At 33.8% G+C, this 19,867-nt stretch overlaps 1 protein-coding gene and 1 non-coding gene across 3 annotated transcripts in view; both read left to right on the top strand.

The window, feature by feature from the left end:
- Nucleotides 1-19,867, top strand: part of pot (zona pellucida domain protein papillote) — a 52,077-nt gene that overhangs the window by 10,130 nt on the left and 22,080 nt on the right. For both annotated transcript variants that reach the window (XM_085192799.1, XM_085192798.1), the window contains exon 2: nt 5,946-6,025. The gene's annotated coding sequence lies outside the window, so the exon portion shown is untranslated. The remainder of the gene's footprint in view (nt 1-5,945; nt 6,026-19,867) is intronic.
- On the top strand, nt 18,047-18,240 carry LOC146534844 (U2 spliceosomal RNA). Its single transcript, XR_014878491.1, has one exon. It is a non-coding gene; the product is annotated as a U2 spliceosomal RNA (small nuclear RNA).

The raw sequence follows: 19,867 nt of genomic DNA, 5'->3' as shown, positions 1-19,867 counted from the left end.
GACACTTGCTGGATTACTTCTTCGTTGAAGAGAGAAAAATCGAAATACACGATAATCGGGATGACGTTCAGCTTTTTGGTATCTTTTCCGATACATTCTAGCTGCAGCATTTGCGTTACATAACCATTCTCCATGAATGAAATGCATATTGGCAATGTGTCAAAGACCGAGTATATCGCCTGTGAGACCCCGGACTCGAGCACTGTCCTTATAAGTCCTGGGTCCCCATCCCCTAAGTTGGAAAAGTTCAGGTACCTTGGATCCGTCATGCACGAGTCTGAAGGCATCGATCACGATCTCTATAAGACGGATAAGAGTTTGGACGGTATCCTGCGATCACAGACCACACCAGTCACCTCCCTAAACTAAACACTTAGCCCAGGCAACGCTTATCCGACTTAGGGGCTGGCCCAGGACTTATAAGAACAGTGCTCGAGTCCGGGCTCTCGCAGGCCATATACTAGGTCTTTGACACGTTGCCAATATGCATTTCATTCATGAAGAATGGTTATGTAACGCAAATGCTGCAGCTAGAATGTATCGGAAAAGATACCAAAAAGCTGAACGTCATCCCGATTATCGTGTATTTCGATTTTTCTCTCTTCAACAAAGAAGTAATCCAGCAAGTGTCGTACCATTTCGGAATCCAGATTAAATGCGCCAACTTTTAAAGTTACTTGCAAAAACAGTGTAGTACATTTTTTTTAAAGTACAGTCGGTTAAAGTTGGGTGTAGTAAATATTTTGAATTTAATGTTTGGCAAAAACACCACATTTTATTGAAAACTGATGCAGGTATGTTTAAATCTTAAACTGTAATTCACAGAAGGGTTACTCATGATTACATTACAGAAAAAAAAATGAAGAAAGAGTAATATTTGTAGTCCAGGGAAGTGAAAAACCATCACAGGGTGTCGGTTTTTGCGATATTTTTTAAAATCAATATAATATGAAAAATACATGACAAAGATTTTTTTTTATATTTTTCTCATAACTGTCACGACTTGGTCTATCACCTGGTTTCGTTTTATCGTTGGCTCCTGGGACACCCTGTATATAAAATCAAAAGGTCACTCACTCATCACGAAATCTCAAAAACTACATGTGCCAGGAATCTCAAATTTTGCATAGGAGTTATTTATAGGTCGTAGGTGCTCGCTAAGACGGGAATTTGCAATATTCGACTTCTAAGGGGTTGTTTTTGGGGTCGAAAGTTTGTATGAAACTTCGTTACTACAAATGCTAGGAGCCTCAAATTTTGCATAGACGTCACTAGGACGTAGTCATGGAGACAGAAATTAATAATAAGATAGTTCACGCGGGTGAAACCGCGAGCGGGCCGCTAGTATAAGATATTTTTGGCACTATTTTTTGCTACTATTTTTTTTTACTTATTTTGCCCCATATGGGAGGTTGTTACCCACCTTGAGGTGTTACCTTCATAATAACTGAATTATAAATCTCACCCTGGTTTTATATTACCTTATAATATTTCAAGTCAGCCATGCAAATCCAGTATCATCCACTATCGTTTACATATGAAATGTCAATGCCTTAGACCTATCTACCAGGCTGAAAACTGACACTGACTGACTGACTGATAAAAGTATCTTTTGTACGTGGGAAAAATCAGTACCGTTTTACTTTGGAAATGGTTCGATAGTTTTTTTTTTCAGAGCAATGTTTGTTTTATTACAATTAAATAAGTGAAATTGAAGCCAGTCGTGGCTCAGAGGTATGTAGTGTGACTGTAACCGCGACGCCTGTTAACGCGATAGTTGTGGGTTCGATTCCCACTCGAGAAAATTGAAATATTTAATTACTTTGCTTTTGTGTAGAGACCACTCAACACATAGTGAGTATAATTCGGCCGAAAGTGGTTTAGGTTCGGATTAGGTTCCTTCTGCCTACCCTGTTGTGTGTGGCAATTTCATATATTAAATTTCTGATAAAAGTAAAAAATATATTAATAAAAGTTGTTATTCATAAAGTCGTTTACAAGTAAACTTAAACTTAACTAGTAGTTTATCTCACGTTTCCACATCTCGGTGTAAATCCATTTACTTAATATGCAATACGTGTTGATAATACGATGTTATATACTTGTCTTGACTATTAATAATTATATAGTAGCTGTATGTTTGTAATATAAAAAATCAAAATATACAAATATCTTCGCTTTAGTAGAAAAAGAAAAGAGAGTCTTCACTTACTTGTGGTTTGACTCTCTTCACCAAAAAAGCGATGATACTGTTTTTTTGTTCCAAAGATAAGGAAAAAATTATGTGATCGCAATTATTACCATTATTAGGTGCAATTGAGTCATGTTAGGGGGTATGCGATAGTTCTAGGTTCAAAGAAGTAGATTGCTTATATTTGCCATATAATAATTTCATTTGCTATGTAAGGCCACGAGTAATGATAAGTTCCCTTATTAAGCAGTAGGTAGAATCAGTGGAAGGAAAGAACAGAACAAAAGCACTTTAATTTTTTATTATTGTTAACATACATATTATTTACGTTACTATTTACTAAAGCTGCTTAAATATACAATGTTATTACCTCTTTCCTTCCATTTTTTTACATATTTCGTGTCGAGTGCCGTAACTCAACTCCGCGCATTATATTTGTATATACAAACAGAGAAAAAAAATCGAAAATATAAGGTACAGGAAAAATATTAACATAATGGTTATGTATAATACAGTAAGACTTCCTTATAATTTGACGCGAGGATGACAAATTGCACGCCGATGAAATAAATTAAATGATTGATAACAAGAGAACAAGCGTGGACGGCGAATGTGCGGGTTCAATGCTCGTTTTAGCTTTGTATAAGATATTGTGGGATATATTATAATATGTATTGTAATATTATTATTAAGAAGATTAAGAATGTTTCGAAAATTCAGCGGATAGTGGGCAACGGAGTGTGTTACGATTAGGTTCCCTCTGTCTACCTCGCTTGCTTGCCTTATGAGGGGTACAGCGTGAAGATAAAATAATTTAATAGTAATTTTATTTTTCATTGATAGGTTCCTTAAAAATTTTGAAGTCATTGTATGTTTAAATAAATATTGAGAAAAAAAAATATTATAATGCAATATGGCAATAATATTGCATATCTGTATATATATACCTTTGCACAAATAGCCGAAACCTTAAAATTTTTCTTTGAAGTCTCATTCTCTCTTGTTAAATACCTACTTATTAAATTTGTTGTGTTCTTAAAAATTCTTTTTAAATTTTTATTTACATTATAAAAAACTACATTTTTATAAATGACTAAATAATTATGAAATCAGGGCAAGATCACTTAGGGCTATAAAATCATGATTCTTTAAGTATTTAAATCGTAAAAAATATATTTAAACTCGATCAAACAATTAAGATAACGGTAAACGGTCGTAACTATCAGGACGAATACAAAACATGAAGTGGAGATAATAAGTAATTAGTGGGAGAAATGGTTTCAATTTGCAACGTTATTTTTTAGTGTATTTATTTTTATTCTTGTTTTTGTTAGGCTGTGGCGTGGGTTGGACTTGGATGCATTAAATTTTAACGTAATGAGTACAGGTTCAAATTTAGGATATATATTAGATTTAGTCACCTAAATACAATATATTACATAGACAGAAAATGTTAATATAGTAATGTGATAAAGTGTTTCTCTCTATTCTCCCTGTAGCAAAAGTTAAGTATTGTATAATATATTAATGTCAATTGTGAGATTTTTATTTTAGGAAATAAACTACTTCTTGACCCTTTTCATCGCATAGTCAGGGAAGGCAGAGGAATATGATGTCAAAACACTTCGCTCTCTGTTTTCCCTCCGGAATCGAGCATTTGTCTGGTGTTGTTTAGCGGGACTCATCACCTTACTTTGTCATGTCAGAGTGGAGAAATGAGACAATCATCGACTATATATTCGAACATTGCCATACTGCATCATGATGGCCTCCAAAGTCCAAGACCAAATCGATTTTGTCTGTAGGATGTAATATAAACTATAGCCTTCCTCGATACATGGACTATACCACATATACAAAGAAAAATCTAATTAGTAAGCCCTGAAATAAGCGTTTTTGAACAGACAAAATCCCCTTTTTAATAAAACAACAACAACAAAAAACAAAAAAACAAAAAAAAAAACAAAACAAAAACAAAAAAAAAAAACAAAAAAAAACATTAAAACAACAAAACAACAGTAAAATATTTTATAGCAAACGTTGTGGGTGGTGACTACAAAATGCTTCACGTTTTTACATTAGTTTATTCTTCATGTATCACATTTAGTTATTTTTTATGGCCGCCATGGACTTTGAATATAAAATATATAATATAAATAAGCAGAAGCCGCATTTCTAAGTACTTACTGAATTACTGATGCTCAATGAGTTAACAAGTGGCATTGTTGTCGTGTGATGATGCATGGAATCACAATGGAGTGAATCACCGGTTTGATTCTTGTGAAACATCGGTTAGATATTTTTTCTATTTATTTATTTATATATAAACGTTTTTTTTATAATTAATTTATGTTAATTATTGTTAAATGATATAATAAAAATTACATAAATGTTTCTTATCTAACATTTTATACTTACTATCCTTTTGACGTGTATTTGAATATCATGTGGGTTTTTACGGATCCGTACCCAAAGTATGAAATGGGATCCTATTACTAACTCCGCAGTCTATTTGTCGATCCGTCTGTCATCAGGTTGAAATGAACCAGCTCAGTAAAATTTTTGAAATTTCACAAATGGGAAATGGGAACCTGGTGCTTCACATTGCACACTCCGTTCCCGTTAAGACATTTTCGTTCCCACTTTCCGCTGGGCAAGGAAACGAAAATATAAAACATTTGATTTTTAAGTGGGAATCGAACCCACTACCTGTCACGGCCACGACCAGTCATGACGCAGGGGCACAAGCGTGCGATAAACACCTGTAACACCTGTAAAATTTCAGCAAAATTATATAATACCTAAAGGAAAAATATTCACTATAAACGATTCTATTATTAATAACAAATGAATTAATCAATTAAATCGATATTAGACTATAAATAAAAATATTATAATAAAATTCTAACTAGATTTGTTAACTGTTTTGCGAGGCTGTCATCGAATCTACATACAAAGGCTGATAGGGGCGGTGTGATAACAATGTCACAGTAACGGTTCAATTCTTATATACAACTAGCGGACGCGCGCAGCTTCGCTTGCGTAATTAGGGGTGAATTCTAATAAACCACGAAACATGTGTTCAATGAAATTTTTTTAAGTCTAAATTTCAAATTTTATAAAAATCGGTGGCGATTTAAAGATTTTTCCATACAAACTTTCAACCCCTTATTTGCACCTATAGGGGGTGAATTCTAGAAAACCATGAAACACATGTTCAATTAAATATTTTTAAGAGTCTAAATTCAAAATTTTATAATAATCGGTGGCGTTTTAAAGATTTTTCCATACAAACTTTGAACCCCTATTTCACCCCTTTAGGGTTAAAATTTTTCAAAATCCCTTCTTAGTGGATGTCCAGATTACGAAAGTAAACATCTGTCCAAGTTTCACGTTTGTACCATCAGCGGTTACGGCTGTGCGTGCGTCTTACCTCAGTCAGTGAGGACAAGTCCTTTTATATATATAGATTGGTTTCTATTTAAACAATGCTTTCTTTTTATTATAAATATTTTTTTATATTATTTTTCTTATATGTATATGTAAATATATATTTAGAAGTACCATTCGACGGTTGTGGGTTCAAATCCAACTCGAGGGTATTATTTTCATTTACTCTCTCGACATGGCATGTTTTGAAAATTGAGCGGGAAGTAGGGAACAGATTATCGTAACACTAGGTTCCCCTAGCCTTAGAGATAAAAAAATACAATAATTATTTCTTAAAATTTACTAAGTAATTTTTTTGTTGCAGTAAATAGACTACGATGTGACGAAGCGTTCCCGCGAAATACAAATCTGCCATCTTCACGTTTCTCTAGGAAATAATTTAATGTAAGTAGATTTATTATTTTCTTTTCAGCTTTGCTTTTCGCTGTATTCCGCAAAATAGCGGGATAAGACACTATTTGCGGGATAAGATACTCTTTTCCCTATAACGCCTATGTTAACAAACGTATTAAAATAACAGCTACACGCATTTTCATGACTATCTATCCTCTCCCTAGTTCTCCATTTTGCAAGTGCCTTGCTATAATAGTTCCTGGAACGCGACCTCCCGGACGCCCAAAGAAGCGCTGGTTGGATGTCGTGATGCAGGACATGAGAGCCAATGGTCTAACCACCGAGGACGCAAAAGACCGTGCAAAATGCAGTAGGTTGAGTAGGAAGGCAGACCCTGGCAATAGCCGGGATTAATGCCAGAAGGAAGAAGATAAAATTAAAGACACTTTATATTAACATAGTAATTATTATAATTAGGTTCTAACTAACCACACAAGACATTTTATACATGGCAGCTGGTTTCAGTATTAATATCGAAAATTGATATAATACAAACAACTTATTACTGATGCCATCATATAGCAGTAACTGTTTGTATTTACTCGATAATCAGATTTTCTTAGGTTTTTTTAGTTTCACGGTGTATCCCGCACATAGAAGGTGCCGTAAGCCTAGTGTTGAGACACTCCGTCCTCATCAAGATACTTTCATTTCGCACTTTTTGCCGAATTCCGGACATTGAGTGTTGAGTGGTGGAACTAACTCTACGTTTTTGGGTTGGTAACAGAACATAAAAAAATATGAATAAATAATAATTTATTCCACCGAGTGGGAATCGAATCCACTTTATCCACGATTTATTGATAAGTAAAAACCTGAAAAAAGATACTTTTTAAAGTATAAATTTGAAATTATGAATAATATAAATTTTAAAGAAGCATTTTAAATCGGCATAATACATGCCGGAGCACGCCACACCAGTGCACGTGCGCTTGCATATGTAACACGACTGTTGAGTATTGGCCGTTCCCGTTCGTCATTAACCACATACTCGCGCTAAATCGAGGCACGGACGGACGAGGCGATCATTCTTTTTTACTATAACATCTATAATTTACTGCTCTATAAAAACTACTTAAAGACGTTAAAAGAAAAGGCTTTATAATGATTGAGTTAGTTACAAGTTTCATTTCTTTTTTTTTGTTTTTTTTTTTTTGGTATTTCATGTCTTCAAGTAATTTTCTTTATTTGTCCATTAATTTGATAGATTATATAATAATGGACAAATATTATGTATTAATATTGTTTGTGTAATTAAAAAAATAATTTTTATGCTTTAAATTTTATATTCAGCTTTATGCTGTATCCTAAAAGCAATAGGCATAGAGAAAACAGTGTCAGGATACTCTGTTCTCCGTTTTCCCACCGATTTTGAGTAATAACGTGTTCAGTGGCAGAATTCATCGCAGTATTTTTAAGGGTGAGAAAATGAAAATAATTAATTTCTTCGAATGTGGATCAACAAACTCCTAATCATAACGCTCACAGACAGTTGTTCTGTCTCTGCCCTGCACTCCCCCAGGATGGCCTCTAGTTTTAATAAAACGCTAAATCAATAAAATTGTATTAAAGATACTTATCTTATATCTTTATCTTTTAACAAATACATTTATGATAATGGTCAAATTCCAAACACTTATTTTTTTCTTTTACGGCCAATTTAAGATCCTTATTTTTTATACGAAAAAATAGGCGGCTATTCTGATTTATGATAATCTCGATAACAAGCCATCTTTTGCAATGTTGCGATATTTATATATCGTAGACTGGATGCATGAGATGCAGTACAATTTCCAGAAACTTTTTTAAAGTGGTCCAAAATATTGAACCTTATGCCTTTGGTATAAAGTTCGAATTGCAACAGTATCCGAGGCCTAACAGCCTGTTAGATGGGAATGTAGGGGCTATCAGAGATCGACTCGTTACGTACGACACTTCAATAGCGCAGGACTGGTACGGACACATGTTTCTTAGTTTTAATTGCGTTTTTAATATGTTATTTTTTTTAATCGTCTTATAATTGATCCGTTTCCGTTGCTTTACTAATTTAATGTATGATTATTTTACAAATTTCTTTGAATCTTGAATTATGTATTATGGAGAAATTGCTTTAGGTTTTGTTTCGTTTCTTGTTAAAATAGTCAATCTCATTTTTCTCGTTCCCGTAGGAATTTCAAAGAATCTTTAGTCCACCCCTATACTCCCTTACTCAATAAAATTTCAAGATTCTTTTTTTTTGCTTCACGTTGTATTCATCACATAGCAGGCTAGGCAGAGGGTACCTGGGGATCTAGTGTTAAGACACTCCGTTCCCATTAAGTAAGACATTTCCGTTCCTTACTTCCCACCAAATTCCGAAGGCATTGGGTGTTGAGTTGCAGGACTCTAGGCCGTGATTTGCCTCGTTTCCAGAGGGAGCAAATATTTTTTTATAATGTTAACTTTTATTTATTTACTTATAAATTTAGAAAATTTAATAAAATAATGGTCCATGAACTACAACATTCTTCCACCAGCTGCTTCACTACCTTTCGAGTGCAGTTTTTTGTTCCATTTTCTTTACTCAATGGAATTAATTCATTCCTACGCTCTATAGATTTAGCGTATTCATTTATTCCTTTCATACTATTCGAAAATGAGTTTATAATGACTGTAGATTAAAAAAAACAATTGTAGATTTGGTCAAGTCTTGGTTTCTTTAAATTTTTTGTATTTGGCCATTATAAGAAGCCTTCAAAATATTTACTTTTTTGCGGTCCTCTCAAAGCCACTTAGGGCAATCATCGTTTCCAGAAAGCTCACATTATTACCCTTAAAAGAAAGTATGAAAAATTATATACGCATGAGCGCGGCGTTTTGGCTAATTCCGACATAATTGATTTCATCTTTGCAGTTTTTTCTTTGGAACCCATATTTTTTGGATCATTAAATTTGGTTTTTGTAGTTGAATTTTAAATTTTCGATGGCTATCGTGGTTATAAAATTGAATTTACGATGCACCACCAATAAATTAGATTTGGGGTCGACGTCCACAGGGATTTACACCCTTTATTTTTCTATATTTTCCAACACTTCGTCAGATTAGCTCATCTTATTAGTAAATAGTATTAGATATGAACTTTTTTTAGGTTTAAGTTAACATATTTTGCCAGGTGTACAAATGAACATAGAATAGAAATAAGTCTACTTTGATAGTAAGCAGAAAGACAAAACTAGAGTCTTATTGGTTTGTTCATGTCCCCACTTTGGTATGATATACCGTTGAAGTCCGCCACTCAACACGAAATATCTTGAAAAAAAAAAATCTAAAATTGGAAAAATTTATATATAATTTGTATAGATATTCTAAATTTTAGCTTTGTTACGACTTAATGAAGTTAATATATATAAATGATATATTTTTCTTATTACAAATAGTCTACTCTACAAACAGTGAATTCAAAGTAAATTATATTTTAGTATGGAGAATATGTGTAGTTAAGTATACGCTAACATATCGAGTGTGCTGCTGTCAGGACATCGATTGAATCTAGTTTATGCTGAAAGGAAGTGCGAAGTTTTTACGATTTATAGTTTATACGTCTCGCTTCCTACAGTGTAAATGGTCTCGTGGTTTTTTGTATTAACGGTATAGAAACTACACTCGTAGATACTTAGCAATAAAAAATAAGGATATTGAGTAAATTTTTCACACATTGGAATGATTTTGTTTCAGCTTCACGTTATCCCGCATTTAGCCTCTTTCCGCCAAATTCTTGAGTAAATTATGAATTGAATTGATTATATTTAAATTATTTTTTACAACAGCAAATTAAATGCGGCGTTCAGTTCCACAACATGCAATATCTAAAATTCAAGTGAAAAGAAAGAGTGTCATAACACTAGTGCTAAAAACAAAGTACAGAGTACTGCATTTTATTTACTTTGTCTATCTTTTTCTGGTTTTGTACAATAATTGTAAGGATTCCGTTAACGTAACCCTTGTAGAATCACTTTGTTTTTTTGTGTCTGTCTGTCTAAAATCCTTAGATTTTATTACATCTTATATTTTAAATTACCTATACGTTACATAATTAAAAGACAACTAATAAAATCGTGTGAAAAATGTCTTAAATATGCCTATAGATGTGTAGATATTACTATTAATAAATATACCTTAAACAAGCTTTAACAAAAAGTGAATGTAACCATGTCAAGACCAAATGATAACAATTCTAACAATTTTAGTACTAATAATGAATTATTATTTATATTAATATATTGTTAACTAACCGGTTAGACGCCGGAGTGACTCAACACCTCAGCAACTATTGCGAATACCTTATCCAATGAGGAACTGGTCCGCAAGTAGGTTGCGTTAGATGTGGCCCTTGATCTTATGAAATACTTACTTGCTTTATATCTATGTATCTATGTAAAAAGATATTTAAAATGTGTTAAAAATAAGGCAGCTTAGGTTGAGTGGCGGATTTAAACGCCGCGCTTTTGTTCTTGGTGCCTCGAGTAGGAATCGAATTCATAACTGTTGGGTTTACAGTCAGGTATTTCCACTGCCTCACGACGGCTGCACTATTTAGTGGTTGTTATTGAAATTTAAATAATAAGCTACAAAAATCGCTCTTTCTTAAAAATCTTCTCAATACAATTTGATATAAAAACCTTAAGTCTTATAAATATTAAATAAGGCTTTATACCGAGAACACGTTAAAATCCATCTTGGAAATGATGTCATACTTATTTAGGATGTTGTCTAATGATTTGGTTTGGTAGCTTGAATTAATTTGCATTTTTAAAATTTTGAAACACCAAATAATTCTAAAAGATTTATGTATATAATAAGTGGTCGTCGCCCGCAACTTTATTTTCCGAAAACTTTATAACGTAAAATGAAAAATCTTTTCTTTTCCTTTTGAACTTAGGGAAATGTAGGGGTAGGCAGAGAGAATCTGGGAAGTTAAGACATAAAAATATTAATTAAGAGGAACGCAGTGTTTTAACTACAAGGTTCCTTTTGCTTATCCTGCTATATGTGGAATACGTAGAGAAAAATATATTTTTGCGTGTCCAATGGTGATTATATAAAACACTTTTATTATAAGAATTATATGTATATAAATAACTTTAGTCGCAGTGCAACATAAAGCAAAGAAAAATTATACGTCTGCACGAACCGTGTGAGAATTTATTAACCAACTTGTAAATTTATAAGTACGCATTATTTATTACAAACATTGATTTAGTAGAAAGTTTTTAATGGCTGTGGTATGTAATATCTGGTCTTTTCAGATAAAGTTAAAATTAATTACGTTCATATGTATAAAATATTAAATATTTACATTATATAATTAATATATGGACAGGTGAGTTAAATAATAATGATAATTATTCTTTAACTTAATTAAGTAACTTACTTAATAATGTTAAAGAATAATTATGTACTTGTACTGGCAATAAGAAGTTTTCTCAAAATTCCAATATAACATCGTCGTGCGACAGCGAATACGACAGGTTGTGGGTTTGATTCTCATTCGAGCAAAATACATATTTGATATTTTAATTTATTCGCTTTAATGTCGAAGCAAGACGCTGCGTTGAGTTCCGCTTCTCACCACGCAATTCCTCCAGATATCAACGGAAAATGGGGAGCAGAATGTCTTAACACTAGCTTCCCTCTGCTTATCCCGCTGTGTGCGGGATACAGCGTGAAGCCAAACGGACCTTCAAATACACGCAAACAAATATATTTCCATAAGATATTTTTCATTGATTTGAATTATACATGTAATTACATTACGAGAACATGTACCTCTAGAAGACTGGGTTTGACCAGTACCAATCAATAAGCCTTACCGCGGGAGACTTTCGCTGTCTCATATACCACCAATATTTGTAGACTAATCGCTTGATCTATGTCGTGACCGCTCTGGCTTATTTATTTTTTTATTTATAGTATAACATTTAGTGGCCATTGCACGTGTTAACGTGGCTACTGTTATTTTTTATTTGTTAGTAAGATATATGTGATATTACACGGTATATTAACAGTATGGAGGCTTGATTGTAAATGCGATTAGTGTGGGTTCAATTCTCACTCGAAAAAATTCATTTCTTTGATCAGGATAAAAGACAGTAAGGCGTTGGGTTAAAATTATTAATACAGTGTCTTGAAAACTAGGGGGAAAGTGTCTACCTTGCTAAATGCGGTTAAACAGCGTAAAGCTAATAAAATATTGAGAATATTTTTTTTGTATTCCATTGATTTTTAAGTTTGGATTGAGTAGTTCAAGCTTTTATGAAAGCTACTATATTAAATAATCTTTGTTAAGAGATATACGTCATATCTAAAAAATTAAACAAAGAAATAACGAGGGCAAAATCTATAAAAACTAGTAGCGTATTGAAGGTATATATGAAATGTTAACAATAATTTTAAGTAGTTTTTAAGACATGTTAACATCCTTAAAACAATGGCTGGCAACCTGTTACATACAACACAAAAAGTGAAAGTTGCTATAGCCAAAAATGTACTGGGGAGGTCGCGGTTACGTCATTTAAACTCACATTTAACATATCAACTTGACCTTTATGATTATTGTGATACAGTTGAAATTTGTTTAAATCCTTTTTTTTTATTTGTGTCTTGTTAATAAATATATATGACTAGCGGACGCGCGCAGCTTCGCTAGCTTATTTAGGAGTGAATTCTAATAAACCATGAAAAATGTGTTCAATTAAATATTTATAAGAGTCTAAATTTCAAATTTTATAAAAATCGGTGGCGAATTAAAGATTTTTCCATACAAACTTTCAACCCCTTATTTGCACCCTTAGGGGAAGAATTCTAGAAAACGATGAAACACGTGTTCAATTAAAAACTTTTAAAAATCTATATTTCAAATTTTATAAAAATCGGTGCCGATTTAAAAAAAAATCCATACAAACTTTCAACCCCTATTTCACCCCTTTAGGGTTAAAATTTTTCAAAATCCCTTCTTAGTGGATGTTGAGATTACGAAAGTAAACATCTGTCCAAATTCCACGTTTCTACCAACAGCGGTTACGGCTGTGCGTGCGTCTTACCTCAGTCAGTGAGGACAAGTCCTTTTATATATATAGAAGATGTATATAGCTGAGATATCGATTTAAGCCAGTATTGAAGACTTCGTAGTAAATTATTGAAAGATTTTAAGTTATTGTAAATTAAAACTGGCATCAAATTATTTTTATTAATATACGAGTACTAGTAGAAATAATCTAAAATATTCTGTTGTATGAATAATTAAATTTTTACTAAACGAATCGAATAAGTTTTAGATTTGAATGTGAAGAGATTGAGTATCTATCTATCTAATTAATATAAATTATGATTATAGTGTGAAATTGACTTAATATGCTGTCGAATTTGTTCTGCTTAGAATTAGATGATAATTAAGTTTTTTTTATTATTTTACCGGTTTTCGTAATGTGTTAAAAAATGTTTAACACATTAAGTGCTGAGCGAAGAATGTTTCATTTTTAATCTGTAGTATGCCGCTTTTATATTTTACTTTTAACTTAATTAAAATAATAAAAGGCTGTAAATTTTTCTTCTATATTCGGATTTATAAGATTTTTTTGTAGTAACGATAATTTCTATTCTCAATTTACAAATTTCCTGTGATAACCTTCATTACAAATGGGCACAGAGTGTAGCAACATCTGTGTAGGAGCAAAGTCATCGCCCACCTGTCAATGTGACACAAGTATAAATTACAATGGCTGTTGTAAACATAGCAAATGACAAATGCAAATTATGATATGGAGTTTAGTGTTTTGAGACTAACTGTCATATTGAATTATATTTGTTTCAATGTAAATTCATAACGACGAAATTTAAAATGGAGATTCTAATAAGTTAAAGTTAATATATTTTGGATATGATTTAACACGTAGTTATTTATTTTTACCCTAAAAAATATGTAAATTTATAGGTATAGTGTGGTCAATTATAATAATTTTACTTACTTTTAATGATTTTCTTTCCTAGAGAACTATATGCAAAACTTCAGAAAATCTATCTTAAGGGCGGCCACGACTTGTTAACCGTACTATTTGATTTTTTTACTTTAAATACACTGTATAATTAGATTTATGTGTTGTTTTCAATTTTGCTTTTTTTAAAATCTATAATGTTTCTCGCTTATTTACTTTTCACAAAATGCAATGCAATGCAGATTACAGATTTGAAGGTCGGTTACAGGTTACAGGCCGTGGGTTTTATTCTCAATCGAGGAAATGAAATATTTAATATTTGCATATCCTCTTTCTGGTAACCAGACAAAGCGGCCACTCCGCCACTCAATTAGCAATGCCTTCAGAGTTCGTCAGAAATTGGGGAACGGAAATGTCTTAATGGTAACGGAAGTTCTTAACACTGATTTCCCAGGTTCCCTCTGCTTTAAAGAAATCTTAACAATAACATCTTTATGCCTATCCTGCCACATACAAAAAAAAATCAAGTGCGTCTTGAAATAATCTACATACAATATATAAAACCTGAATTGGAACCTGAATTATCTTATATTTAAGAATAGCATTTATCACGACCTTCAATCACAAGCTTTTATTCCATTATATCCCATTGTCGTACAACAGTGGACCTGTCAAACACCTGTCACATTATTGTGTTTGGACTTGATCGAGACTCGTTAGGTGACCACGAAAACTATTCTACTTCGAATAAGTTATCTTTTAATTTCTATTCAATTCCTTTAATTAATATGATATTAATAATTCATTATATTATCTATTTACACAAATTATAGAATATATAAAATAAAATGTATATAGATATTGTGAAAGTAATGAGTTTATTGTTGTATAGTGGGACAGGGCTCGATAGTAAACGCGACGATTGTTGACTTGGTCTCCTTGGGGAGAATTATTAAATTTGGTACCTATATTTTAATTTGTCCACCTTGGTGGACGAAGCGCGGCATCGTTCCGCCCATTTAAAGTGTGGAACGGAGTGGTCTGAACATTAGGTTCCCTCTGTCTATCCTTCTTTAAGGAAAATTTCCATTCCATTTTACACAAACATCTTTTTAAAATATAGAAATAGCCATCACCAAGACATCTTTCCTGTTCCTTTTCTATATGTACGTGATTTTATTTATTTTTCATATTATTCTGTGAGCGCTTATGGTATTGTAGGTATTGATCATCTTTCCCAGAAAAAATATCTTATGTTTAGCATCCGGGAGTATCCTATTAGCACTTAAGTTCTGGACTGAGCATTGAAGCATGTCGTTTTATAAGTGTTAATTTAATCAGCATAGGTATTGCTTGCCTTACAAATAATACGCGATATTTACAGTCTTCTGAAAGTATAGAAGCAACAAAAACCTATATCTTTCAATTATTCTAGGATGCTCTAATCTGGTCCCAGATTAAATAGGAAGATATATAAATAGAAGTTAAAAAAATATATATTTAAATCTTCCTGAATAATAAGCAGCTATTTATGTCGCTAATGGTAGTTTTAAATAAAAATATATAATTTATCAAAAGCATTTGAGCTTAATACAAAAAAAAATATATAAATCGTAATAAAATGTAAAAAAATGTGATGGTGTATAAGAGGCTTTTTATAGTACTGGCTTATAAAGTAGAATGGACTAGTACTTGTTGTTATTGTACAAGTTTTTATATTAATTTAAAGCGACAAAGAACACTGTTTCAATTTTTTAACAAAATTAATGAATTTTGTTTTCTTTTAACGATTTATGTAATATGTCTTGTAAATGCAATAAAATATTTACGTAAAACACTCACTTTTAAACAATTTTAATGTTTTTTATTAAATAAATTATAATTAAAAATAAAATATTATGAAGTAACTTCGTTATAAAAGGATGTCTTAGTCATAATATGTAATAAATAAATGAAAACACATAAAAACTCTTTGGTCAACTGGTTCAACGTCCTCCATATCGCAAAATGGCGGTCCCGGCTATAAATTTTGGCGGTCAATGGTGCCCATATGACAACTCGAGAAAATGTTAAAGTTCGATATTATTCCTTTACTTCCAAGCTTCGTGCTTAAAATGATTGCCTTTTGTATAATTCATGATTGGTATACTCGTATAAGTATATATGGTCACATATAAAAGCAGTACAATAATAAAAGCTGATGTGAAATGAACTTTATCCACAAATATATGGAGAAATTTTAGTCAAAAAATATTTCCTTATATTGTAAATAGGTATCTATAATCTATATATTTATATAAAATCGAAAGGTCACTCACTCATCACGAAATCTCAGAAACTACATGTGCTAGGAATCTCAAATTGCATTGCATTGGAGTTACTTATAGGACGTAGGTGCTCGCTAAGACGGGAATTTGTAATATTTGACTTCTAAGGGGTTGTTTTTGGGGTTGAAAGTTTGTATGAAACTTCGTTACTACAAATGCAAGGAGTCTCAAATTTTGCATGGACGTCACTTATAGGACGTAGGTACTCTTGGAGACAGAAATTAATAACAACGTAGTTCACGCAGGCGAAGCCGCGGGCGGGCCGCCAGTATATAATATAGGTTACTTTGCATTTAGAACCAAACATTATTAAGTAAGTTTTCGTAATTAGGTGTATAAATTACATAATAATCGATACGAGTACATTTTAAAGTAAATATTTTTCTTAGCTTCACACAATATGACGCTCATAGTAGGGTAGGCAGAGGGAACCTGAGATTCTAGTGTTAAGACACTACGTTTCCACTAAGATACTTCCTTTCCTCATTTTCCGAAGAATTATCGGGACATTGTGTGTTGACTTGCGGAACTCAACGCCGTGCTTTGCCTTGAATCGCTCGCTTTGAATATGATGATATGTATAGATTTGAGTTACTAATTAAATAAAAAAATACAATAACTTTAATACAAACAACAATCGAGTTCACTCGTACGTCTACACTCATCTCAAGAACTAGAGATAACGCGCATAATGGCTATAAAGTAAAAACTTAATGACACAGTACTGAATGCTCTTACATCGACGTCGACGTAACTAACATTATTGCTGATTACCGACTGAAGTGCTATCCCACGGTGGGTAAAAAAATATTTGAGAATTTTAGTTTTACTGTACAAATAGTTTAATAATTTATTTTTGTGTTATTAAATATTTTATATACTAGTCATTGACAGCATCTTGATATCCTTTATAACGTAAAATGGTTAAATTCCCGCTGAGTTTCTTGCGCCGTTTCTTCTTAGATCTGAGCAAGAAACATATACTAGGGTCTGAGGCATTAACTTTAGTGAACTGGTGGTAGATAATTTAACGTTCACAAAATGAAGCTTGTAACTTTTTATTTGCATAAAATTATTTGACTTAGACTTTTGACCTTTTAAAAATTACGAGAAATTATCTCTAATGTTACTCCTAGTGTTTTTATTAATGTTCCTCTACACTTCCTACCCTAATTAAAATACAAATTTCAATGATGTATACAAATAACTTTATACAATTTACAGCTTTTTAAAATAGTGGACGTATTGTTGTCTGTCAGTCGCTCAGAAACAGAAGAGTTTTATATGTATACTAACAGCCCGCCCGCGGCTTCGCCCGCTTGAACTACATGATAATTAATTTAATAAACAGAATTGACTAATAATCAAATGTGTTGATGTCAATGAATAATTTAATGTGTTCGTTCAGAAACAGCCTTAACTGATAAATTATTGATTTGGGTCGAATCGAATAATCCAATATCAAAATCGATTTCACAATAATAAATGAATATCAAATCGAATATAAATTAATTGAGAACCTCCTCTTTGTTTTGAAAGTCGGTTCAAATACAGATTTGTTATATGTATAGATATAAATTGCTATATATTTGCAGACAAACTCATGCCCTGAGTTCATTCATAGATGGCGCTGTACATTGTATGCCGATTACTGAATCGCGCTGGCAAGATGTTCCAACTTTTAATGACGATAAAAATTTTCTGAAATTTAGTTATCGCTTCTCGGCCTTTTGGCTAAGATCAAAGTGTAGTATCTGTTCTTTTCAGCTTAATATCTGAAAGTTCCCGCACCGCGGGACCAGTATATTAAACTGATTTTTGTAAGCTGACGGGATGCTCGGGGCTCGCTCCACTCCTGTTCACGGGTCAGCCCGGCATTGCAGTGCCGCCGGGATCGGCCCACATATAAACTATATTTATAATTATTAACTCTGTATTCTAAAGATACAACACAAATATAAAGTTTAATTTTACATAATACAATATATAATTATTATATATACTTAAACATATAAAGTTAATAATATATATATATATATATATATATATATATATACATATTTTTAATTATAATTAATATTTTATGTGAAACTATACAATGAATAGCAGCTTAAGATAATATAATTATATACATAGTATATATACTGACTAGAGACTTAATATAACTGTAACACTATAATATAAAGTAAAGTAGTCATTTGACGTCTATTGCACTAATGTCACTATTATTATAACTATTGCACTAATGTCATTATTATTATTACTATTGCACTAATGTCACTATTATTATTATTATAACTATTGCACTGAGATCACTAAATAATACTGAGAGATGGGTGGATAAATACTAAATGAATGAATGAATTTCTTTCCTCCAGCGCCATGGCGCTGGGAAACGGCAGCTGGGCGGAAGCCCTCTCGCCGTGGTTTCTGGCGGCGACCATTACTATGACCGCGTCATTGTGGTGGGCACTAGGCCCGGTGGAGTCGTGTCTGCCAGGGCAGGCACAGTGCAGAAGAGGCAGGGGAAGGGGGGATGAGCATATGCCACCTGGGCGGTCAGCCCAGCCAGGTGAGACTCGCGGTTACCCGCGAGAGGCCCAGCTTAGGCGACCAGCGACCGAGGTGACTGCTCAGGAATTGGAATGGGAGGGAGGGGTGGGGATAATATCCCTCGGCAGGCGTCTTCTCTCGTCTGGCGGTCGGGTGTGGAGTGGCGCGATGCTACGAAGATGCAGATGGTCCGATGCATCGGCACGGCGGAATGCGTTGGACGCGAGCCGGCCGATGTGAGCCTCCAGGCTTTCCATTTTGAGGTCTCTGTGGAGTGTCGAGTTACGAACGTAATATGGTGCCTGGGTCACTCGCCGTAAGGCGAGGTTCTGGACCACCTGCAAGATTCTTCGTTGGTTCTCGCTGACGAGGGCGTACCATGCCGGGCTAGCGTATGTCAAGTGAGGCCTGACATACGCCTTGTACAACGACAACTTTGTTTTCAATGGCAATCTTGATTTAAATAGCGGGCGCAACAGGATCAGCGCGGTTCTCGCTGCGGTGGCCGCTTTCTTGACATGCCCTGTCATGTTGAGTCTCCTGTCTATCACAACCCCCAGGTAGGTTGCTCGGCTGCTCCAGGGGACCTGCTGGCCCTGCAGGATCAGCGGAGGAGGCTGTCTCCGGGTACCAAAGCTGATCGCTTGGGTTTTCGCGATGTTCAGCTCGAGCCTCCACTCCGCCAGCCAGTCCGGCAGCAGGTTGAGGGCGCGCTGTAGCTTCACGGCTGCATGTTTGGGGTTGAGCGACTTCGTAAACAGGGCGATGTCGTCGGCGTAAAGTGCCAGCGTTGTGTCCTGTTGGATGGGGATGTCGTCGGTGTACAAGGCGTAGAGTGCTGTTGAAAGAATGCTGCCCTGTGGAACTCCGGCGGCTATGGGGTGGCTGGATGACCTCACACTCTCCACCCTTAACCTGAAGGACCTGCCGTGGAGATAATCGGCCAGGATCTGCGCGACGTAGTGGGGGATACCCGCGTTCA

The sequence above is a fragment of the Heliconius melpomene genome, chromosome 11 (assembly GCF_056956725.1).
Source record: "Heliconius melpomene rosina isolate 202511_hmr_F chromosome 11, ASM5695672v1, whole genome shotgun sequence".
Taxonomy (NCBI): Eukaryota; Metazoa; Arthropoda; class Insecta; order Lepidoptera; family Nymphalidae; genus Heliconius; species Heliconius melpomene.
The sequence above is the reverse complement of the archived record's forward strand: the minus strand, read 5'-3'. Positions and strand labels throughout refer to the sequence as shown.